The following is a 10,488-nucleotide window of genomic DNA, read 5'->3' as shown; positions in this document are numbered from 1 at the left end:
GTGCTATCCTGTGTGTTTGTGCGTGTGTGTGTGTGTGTGTGTGTGTGTGTGTGTGTGTGTGTGTGTGTGTGTGTGTGTGTGTTCATTAGAGGGCTGCCTCTGAAGATCTATATGTCCCAGCGTGCAGTTTCAGCTCTGACGCCCGTCGGACATGTGTACCCAGAGAGGTTGTGTGAACAGTCTGAGCACATTCTGGGAAACAGCCAAATAGGGCTATAGCTGAGATCAGGGGGCTGTCACGATATCAACATTTTCACAATACGATTGTCATAAAATGACATCTTAAATCACATAAAATGCATCTCAAATGTTATTTTACTTCATTGTTTGTTTTCTCTTCAAAAACTGTGAAAACAGCTGATTACAATGAATTAAATCTTCTTTTTTTTAAATTTACATTAGTATTTCATTTTAAAATGTCATTGTTGTTAAATACATATCATGACTGGATTATTTACACCATATTAGTATTTTCATATTTAATATCATGATTATCACAATATTTCAGTATATCGCGACATCTCTAGTTGAGATCTCCACATATACTTCATGTTGTCGTTAAGTAGACTATGATGACCTCATGCGACTTTATTATAAGGAGGGGGGGGGGGTGAGCACACAAGCATCAGGACACCTGCGATTGCTTTCCAGGGAGAGCTAAACGTTCTCATGCAGAACCTTTACGCTAACCCCTTAACATTGCAGTTGACATGTTGGCATTCCGCTCACACGTTCTACCGCCGCCGGCCAAAGCGCCGATACGCTGCATGTTTTGAAGCGCCGGCAGACCAGACATGGTCGGACGGAGCCGTCTCGGAGTTTGTGCTGAGGTCGACGGTGTGAAGGAGGGGAAAGCCGGGGCGGCCAGAGCTCCTGGCGTGGCTGACCACAGAGCCGGACCAGGGGACACTCCTGTAGCGTGGCCAGCAGTGGAGCTGGGCGGAGCTTCTCAGCAGTACCCAGAGCATCTGGACGTGCCGAATTGTTCCGCGTGTGACAATGACGGCGTGAGAAACCGTTTTAAAGTTATAAAGGAGAGGGACATTGTTGTTGAGAATGTTGCTAGGGGTTGGTCATCAGGAGCCATTGAACGGTGTTTTGAGAGTTTCAACGCTTATGCAGGCGTGTGTGAGTATGTGTGTGTAGGCGATGAGAGTTGCATGCCAGGGGGTAGGTGTAAGTGTGTCATTATGCAGCCTGTCCTTCCCGTGCAGGGTGAACTCTGGGTAATCTGACAGAGGGCATAGCAGTCTCTGGGAGGCCGAGCACAGGTGGTCAGAGGGCTGAGGTAGCACCACAGAGAGATTTTCCAAATCCCTCTTTAAAGGGAGCGGTAGGTGGCCAAGTGACAGACTGGGCCAAGCTGGGCCAGCTGACAAGGTGTGATCTCAACTGGTGCCTGGAGGAAAAAACAAAACCCTGACCCCTGTGGCTGGAATGGGCTGGTTAATACCAGTTCTGACTTCTTATAACTGGTTATGACCGGTTTTGACCAGTTCTGACTGGTTATACACGGCAAAAGTGAATTCTTGGCATCTGGTTTGCCTGGTGTCCACAGCACTGCTCATCCTCTCCACACCGCTGCCTGCTGGCAGCAGTCAGGGAAGCTGCTGGTTGCGGGTGACCGGAGGCCGTTGACAGCGAGTTCCCCAGGGTCCCGTCGGACCTGTCAGCAGCAGCGCAGCAGGAAATGCCCAGGCTTCGGGCCTATCAATGGACCCTTTCAGCACAACACACCGGGCCTGTTGTAGGGAGGTAAACACACAGTTATTCACACCTCCCATGCCAACCCAAAGCCTAGACACACACACACACACACACATACACATACACAAACTCACACCTCGCACACTCACACCAAGCACTCTCCCAAACAAGACTAGTCAGGTCAGGATCTGTGCTAGGGAAGCGTCTTTCCTCCACAGTTGCTGATTAGAAATTAGTTGTTTTCAAAGGATCAATAATCCCACCTGCTGCTAATGGAAATGAAGAACCTCAGAATGAAATGTGACAACGGAGAGGAAAAGAGAAGGAGATAGAAAGAGAAGTATTAGAAGTATTAGAACAGAGTGGGAGAGGTGAATTACCTTTACATTTACAGTTATTTAGCTGACGCTTTTATCCAAAGCAACTTACAATAATTGCATTGAATGAGGGGAAATCAGCAGAGGAGAAAAGAGAGAGGGAGAGCTCACCTAAGAGCTCCCAGCAAAGCTATAATAACTAGCAATGGTGCTCGGGCAGCACAGACCTCCTCCCATGAATGCATGTCATGTCTCTGTGCACACACGTGCTATATGCAGGTCTGAACCCCGTGTCCCTGTGACCTTGCTGCGTCAAGATATGGCCGTTTCAATCCCTCCTCCCCTTGACAATGAATAGGGGAATTTCTTCACTCCTCAGCCTAAGTCCAAAAAATGAATGGAGGTGAATGGGCGGCCATGTTTGAGTGGCTCTGCGCTGTTGCTGGGGCGGAGGTAATAACATAATAATATTTTATAAAGCGCTTTTCATTGAGACAATCTCCTCCAGACTGGCCTGGGGTCAGGTGATACACCCATGGTCATAAGACACCACCATCCAATTACCCAGAGGCTGGTCTGAGATATGATTCTCATAGAGGCAGACTATTGTCCTGAGAAGAGGATTGCAGGGGTTTTATATAACCCCACAGCCAAGTAATGAGCCAACATACCAGTGCTGGGAAACAGTGACCGAGCATGGAGCAGAGTCTGTCCAATCACTGATGATCAAGAATAGATCCATTGTGGAATTCTGTCCAATCGGCCATGCTTGCTCAGTGAATGATGGCTGAAACAGGGCCAGCAATTGAGTTCAGAGTTACTACTTTTACTGGGACATCATGTTCTCTCTCTCTCTCTCTATCTCTCTCTTTCTCTCTATCTCTCTCTCTCTCTCTCTCTCTCTCTCTCTCTCATTTATTTCCCTCCTACTGTCTGTCTCTACTCGCTCTCTCTCTCCCTCCACCTCTTTTTGGCTGATGGGCGAAGGCCGCAGCCCTAGATTAGCATTTGTCGGGTGGTCCGTCCCATGGTCCACTGGGCGGTTGCTCCTCTAGCTGCCCTGTGTTTCTCCCGGGGGCGGTGCCTTGTATAGGCTGGGGCGGGGGGGGGGGGGGGGGGGGTTGAAAGAAATCTATCTGACACAACAGCCTCGCTAGCTCTTAATGCAAGAGTTTCCCTGAATGATACAACTGTCTACTCTCAGCCCGCTGCCTGCTGCAATGATGGGGGAGAGTAGGCCTGCAGAATAGCACTAGTAATCACTTTTCAGTAATGCGTAGTAGCCTAAATTAAATGGATAGTGTTATTTTTAACGTGTGGTCATCCACAATGATATGAATCAATTTGATGTGACATTACGGCTGACGCACAGACATGTCAATCATGTTTTTGCAGTGCGGTTTGCGTTGGTGTGTTGTAACTGTGTTATTTAATTCAAAAAGTAATTAGTTACATTACTAGTTACTGCCAAAAGTAGCGGAGTCCCGACACTGGACAATACTTAATGCAACCTGCTGACTCACTCAATTATGTGTAGATGTCTAGATAAGCCACTGTGTCTTACTTACTTCACCACCTAAAGGGAAGTGCATGGGCATGAAATTTGTTCAGAACTATAAAAAGAAAGATCTCCTCTTTGTCCTCTCTGCCCCTCCATCTCTTTTTCTCATCTTTGTCCTCTCTCTCTCTCTCTCTCTCTCTCTCTCTCTCTATCTCTCCCAGGCCCTCTGATAAAAAAGACAGAAGACAAACAATGTCTTCAGCATCAGCATCGATGGCCTGGGAGACAAGCTAAAGCAATAGCACAAAAATAATTATCTGACATCAACGGTACCCTGAGCTGGGGGAGACGGGTCCTTGTGTTAAGTCTTTGTGTTGGCTCTTTGTGTTAAGTCTTTGTGTTGGCTCTTTGTGTTAACGCTTTGTGTTGGCTCTTTGCTGGTGTGTTGTAGTCGTCTCCTTGTGCATATACTGTACAGCACTTGTACATGTATTGTACTCTCTCTCTCTCTCTGTCTTTCTCTTCCTCCCTTTAACACTCTTTCTGTCACTCTCTTTCTCACTCTCGTTCTCTCTCTCCCTCTTTTTCTCTCTCTCTCTTTCTCTATCTCTTTCTTTCTCTCTTGCTTACTCTGTTCTAAAAGAAGCCACAGTCAGTCAGCTCTTCTCTCATTATGCAGGGTACATTGTCTTATTAATAATTAATTCTCCTGGAGAATAACACTAGATCATTCCACCAGAGATTCATCTGCCTCCCTGAGATCATGCTAACATGCCTCAGGCCAGTGCCAGTTAGAGTGTGTTGCCCGATATATATGCCACGATGAGGAGATTTTGAAGCTAGTCCGTCGGCCTGTTGGTTAAGCTGTCTAGAGCAGGGGTGATGAGGTGATGGTGAGCAGAGGCAGGCCTCTCTCTGCTGCTGAGGGAACAGGCCTGACCCCTGACCCTGGAACCAGGGCCCTCTGTGGTTGGCTGAGTGTGTGTCTCATGGTCACTAACACTCACATGGGTCCTGGTGGGCTGTGATGGATAAGACAACAACAAGTGTCATCAGTGTTTGGCAGCCTGGGTCATGTCCACACGTTCGTAGTAGTTGGCACTTGTGGCGTAGGTGTAAAACATTACATTGGTAGCCTAGCCAGCTCTAAACTCCAGCTCTAGTGCGCTCTACTCAGCTGTAAGCTTGGTGCTGTTCAGATACAAACAGCTTGCCGGTGGACACACAGCCTGACACTTGTTAAACGGCCAAACAACTCTCTTTTTTGCCAGAGTCATCTTTTCATGATGCTGGCCTCCTCTGGTAAAATTGATTACATCCTCAAATGAAAATATCACACTGTTCCTACCCTGGTAGTATAATGGCCTATATCAACCTCTATATGTGGACTTAGGCCATTCTATTTTTTGATGGCGGTGGGTTTGACATATCTCCTCTTCATCTCTCGCCGCCAAAATCTCGTTATTGAGTGCATCGTTTTGTTAAGGAGGTCTCCGGAAACCGCGTTGTCTGTCCAGGACCATGGTCAGGATGAGGCACAGAGATAAGTCAACCACTCTTACTGAGGAGTTAGCCCAGCACAGCCCAGCATGGAACAGCCTAGCACAGCACGGCCCAACACGGCCCAGCATGGAACAGCCCAGCACGGCCCAGCACAGCACGGCCCAACACTGCACAGCACAGCACAGCACAGCACAGCACAGCCCAACTCTCAGCCAGACAGACATACAGTACAGACAGAGACACAGAGACTGTGGCTGTAGTAAAAATGTGGGGAGGCTTTTAAAATCCCTTTAACAAGTTCACAATGATGGCTTCCTGTCTTGTGGTCAGCCTTCAAAAAGGAGGCTCATTCCAACCATATTTACCCACAATCTCCTGTGGTCTGATCAGGCTCACTGCTCCAGTCTTATTGTAGCCTCCTGAGTGCTAGGGCTGGTAAAGGCTCTGCTCTACTCTACTCTGCTCAGTTCTATTCTGCTCTACTCTTCTGTGTTCTATTCTGCTCTACTCTCCCCTATTCTGCTCTGTCTCTGCTCTCCTCTGCCTCTGTGTGTACGGACATGGCTGTGATGGTGGGTTCTGTGTAGCAGGAGGACGTCATCAGGAGAAGATCTGTTTCCAGTTTGTGTGTAGAGAGGAGGGGCTCCATGACGCCTCTGATGTGAGAGAGAATGAGGGTGAGAGGAGGGAGATGAGAGAGAGAGAGAGAGAGAGAGGAAGAGAGACAAAGAGATAATTAGAGAGAGAGGAAGAGAGTGAGATAAAGACTGAATGAGAGAGAGAGGAAGAGAGAGGCAAAGAGAGAATGAGAGAGAGAGAGAGAGAGAGAGACAAAGAGAGAGATCGCCTGCAGGGTATCAGGGTACCAGAGGCCAGTGAAGACTTACATTAATAGTGCCAGGAGTGAAACCTCATGTAGAGAGAGAGAGAGACTCAATAACACCCCCGATCTGAGGAGGAGAGAGGGAGGGAAGGAGAGAGGGAGGGAGGGAAGGAGAGAGGGAGGAAGGGAAGGAGAGAGGGGAGGCAGAGAACCTGCAGGGAGGAGAAATGAAGGCTACAGATTACCGAGGACAATGAGAATGTAAGGATCAGACAGAGAGAGTGACGCCAGCAGAGCCGCTGAGCACGGCGGATCAGAATACTGAGAGGGACATTACATTCCAGACGCACATCCAGATTACGCTCCCAGTGTGTGTGTGTGTGTGTGCGTGTGTGTGTGTGTGAGCGCCCCTGTGTAGACAGCCAGGGCGTCGCATTCAGATCAATGGCAAAAGAAGAGTCTGTTGGGGTGCAGCACACATCAGTATGATGCTCGCTTGCCTGCTGAGGTGTGGACTTGATGTTCTAATGATACTGAGAGCAAACAATAGTGGCTGAGAACAGAACAGAACTTTTGGTATATTGCCGGGTAACCTGGACACACACACAGACGCACACACACACAGATGCAGACGCACACACACACACACACACATACACACCCAGGCACACATTCACTGCGGTCTGTGGAAAAACAAAGCTATCTGAAACTAGAAATGCTGGCAAGTAGGGCTTGTTTGGTATTGCATTCGTTAGGTCGAGAGCTTTATGCAAGTTCACACCCCATGTCTTGGTAAGCTTCCCATGTCGAGATGTGGCAGAGTACAGAGTACAAAGTGTGTGTGTGTGTGTGTGTGTGTGTGTGTGTGTGTGTGTGTGTGTGTGTGTGTGTGTGTGTGTGTGTGTGTGTGTGCGTGTATGTGTGTTGAAGGGGAAGTCTAATCATTGGACCTGCAACCAATCAATTCCCCCCATTGACAATGAATGGGAGGAATTTTTCGCTCCAGAGTCCAAAAAATGACTGGAGGTGAATGGGCCGCAATGTTTGGGCGGCTCTGTGGCGCCCCTCTCAGGTCGCAGCCAGCAGGGGGCAGTGCGGTGCATTCCAGGCTCTCCACCCACATACCCCAGTCCAGGCTCTCCCCCCCGCACACCCCAGTCCAAACCTCATGTCTCTAGCACCCCCACACAGGGAGCTGGCTTCATTCGAATTGTTGTTCTCATTCATGGAGTTTTGTTTTCATTGTGAAATCGTGATTCAGATCCACTCCAAAATTGAATGGTTTCTAAGGTGGCCCAGGATAAACCCCTCCACCGAGTTTCATAAAAATCGGTTTGGTCGTTTTTGCATAATCGTAGTCCAAAAAATAAATGGAGGTGAATGGCCAGTTCGGCTGTGTTTGGGGGCCCCGCAGATCCACCCTGTGATTCCGATCCACTCCAAAATTTAAGGGGTTCTTATTTGGACCACTACACCCTTCCACCAAGTTTCTTGAAAATTGGTCCAGTAGTTTTTGCATAATCCTGCTAACAGACGAACACACAAACAAACGCACACACACACACTGGCCACCGAAAACATTACCTCTGACGCTGCGCTGTTGCTGGGGCAGAGGTAATGGAGGACTCTGGAGCTTTTATGAGCTTTTCTGTACAATATGACGTTTTTCAGCTGAGTGTATCTTACACTACACTAGTACTCTTGACTACCTACATTGAATGCACATACAGTAAGTCGCTTTCGATAAAAGCGTCGCTAAATGAAATATTAATAAATTATATATGTACAGTAATATAATGAGTCTGTTGGCAAGCATGCATGCACAAACACACACACATACACAAACACACACACACACACACACACACACACACATATAGACCCCTACAGGGCTGTATTGGCTGAAGCATCATGGGTATGAAGCTAGAGCAAAGATCACATATTGAAGCTGTCTGTCTGAGACCTTTGAAGAAGAGGTCTCGTACGTCATCATGGGGAGTCCACCATGTCAGACCCAAACCTTTTGCTTCCACAGCCATCCTTCGTGCGTTTGTGTGTGTGTATGTGTGTGTGTCTGTGTCTGTGTCTGTGTGTCTGTGTGTGCATACTTGCCTACTGCTTGAAGTGAAAATCAAACTTTCTTCTCAAGCACTGGAGCTGTGTCTTTGACAGCAGGTCGACGTTTCGGGCGGAGCTTGAATTACACAGCGCTCACCGAGCACCGTTTGAAAGAACACACTCTCTCAACTGTCCCTGTTTTTGGAGCCCTCGTAATTTGTTTTGCTAAAACAAAAAGACTGATATTTGGGAAACCGTACTTCATACACAAACTGAACAAGTCATTGCTTTTGTCCTCATCAGGAGCCCCTGCGCTGCTGCCTCCTTGAAGTCCTTCGGTAGGTTGTTGATGATACGATACATGATACAGGCTTCTTTCCTCGGGATTTGGGGATTCAACCAGCCAGTGACTGATTGGTTGCAGGTCCAATGATTAGAGATACACACTCCTCCACCCCCCCAACCCCCCCTCCCCAGCATCCCCGTTGCATAATATCACTGAGGGAGCAGACCACTTCAATCAATACATCAATACTTCAAACATTCATCCCAGAGCAGCCAGCCCAAATGCCATGACACCATGAGAGGGCAGGGGGAGAGAAAGGGGGGTTTTGGGGTAGAGAGAAAAGAGAAGAGAGAGAATGGAGGGAGTAGGATAGAGATAGTCAGTTAAAAGAGAGAAGACAGTGCTGATAAAAACCCAGACGCTTGAGGCTCGTTGTCTGTGTGACTCATCCGTCTGACTGAGATAGAGCGGAGAGAACAAACGGAGATGAAATTCATAATTCATACGCTGGCACCACACACCAGAGCCGGCTCTGGAGAGGACTCCTAGTTTGTTTACCCGCGGCTGGCCAACACCGGGGCGATGGGCCGCTGTGTGATGTGGTCTCCGCACGGGTACAGCTCAAGCGTGTGATGCATGCGTGTGTGTGTGGGTGTGTGTGTGTGTGTGTATCCAGTCACCAGAATCATCTCCACCACTGCTCACCTCTCCTGGTGTGAACTGGAACCAGCCGTGCATCATATTTCCTTCTGGGCATGAGCAGGCGTCATGCCCCACTCCACCAACCACAGTGCCCTTGCACCCCCAGACACCCCTGTAGGAAGGGGGTAGGAAAGGGGCAGATCTGACTCTACTACCTCTCTACTACCCCTCTACTATCTCTCTACTACCCCTCTACTATCTCTCTACTACCCCTCTACTATCTCTCTACTACCCCTCTACTACCTCTCTACTACCTCTCTACTATCTCTCTACTACCCCTCTAATATCTCTCTACTACCCCTCTACTATCTCTCTACTACCCCTCTACTATCTCTCTACTACCCCTCTACTACCTCTCTACTACCTCTCTACTACCTCTCTACTACCTCTCTACTACCTCTCTACTACCTCCCTACTACCTCTCTACTACCCCTCTACTACCTCTCTACTACCTCTCTACTACCTCTCTACTACCTCCCTACTACCTCTCTACTACCTCCCTACTACCTCTCTACTACCCCTCTACTATCTCTCTACTACCCCTCTACTACCTCTCTACTACCTCTCTACTACCTCTCTACTACCTCTCTACTACCCCTCTACTATCTCTCTACTACCCCTCTACTACCTCTCTACTACCTCTCTACTACCTCTCTACTACCTCCCTACTACCTCTCTACTACCCCTCTACTACCTCTCTACTACCTCTCTACTACCTCTCTACTACCTCCCTACTACCTCTCTACTACCCCTCTACTACCTCTCTACTACCTCTCTACTACCTCTCTACTACCTCCCTACTACCTCTCTACTACCCCTCTACTATCTCTCTACTACCCCTCTACTACCTCTCTACTACCCCTCTACTATCTCTCTACTACCCCTCTACTATCTCTCTACTACCCCTCTACTATCTCTCTACTACCCCTCTACTACCTCTCTACTATCTCTCTACTACCCCTCTACTATCTCTCTACTACCCCTCTACTATCTCTCTACTACCCCTCTACTACCTCTCTACTACCTCTCTACTACCTCCCTACTACCTCTCTACTACCTCTCTACTACCTCTCTACTACCGAATAAAGGTTCAAGGTTCCTTTATTCGTTCCCAAATGTAAATTAGTTGTGCAGACAGGAGACTCAGCAATCCGGAGTTAAAAACACATCAATACAGATTGATAAAACAACAAAAAATACCTTAAAACAAGTTTAATTACAGTATAAAAAATATACTTAAAATATATGAACATAAAAACTCCAATGAAGGTCATGACAAAGTGCTTCTACACACACACACACACACACACACACACACACACACGCACACACATACCCTCAAAGGCTTGAAATGCAAGTCATGGACGAAGTATATCATCTTGTGCTTGATTGGTGCAACGGCTTCAGGTACAAAAGTATTTCTGTTTCATTTTGTTCTCCATCTAGGGGCCACAAACTGACAGCCAGAATGAAGGAGCTGGAATTTGCTATATAAAGGATGGGAATCATCTCTGCTGCTGTCTCTCTACTGCTGTCTCTCTGCTGCTGTCTCTCTACTGCTGTCTCTCTGCTGCTGTCTCTCTACTGCTGT

Source organism: Borostomias antarcticus (genome assembly GCF_949987555.1).
Source record: "Borostomias antarcticus genome assembly, chromosome: 10".
Lineage (NCBI taxonomy): Eukaryota > Metazoa > Chordata > Actinopteri > Stomiiformes > Stomiidae > Borostomias > Borostomias antarcticus.
This window is presented reverse-complemented; position numbering follows the sequence as displayed.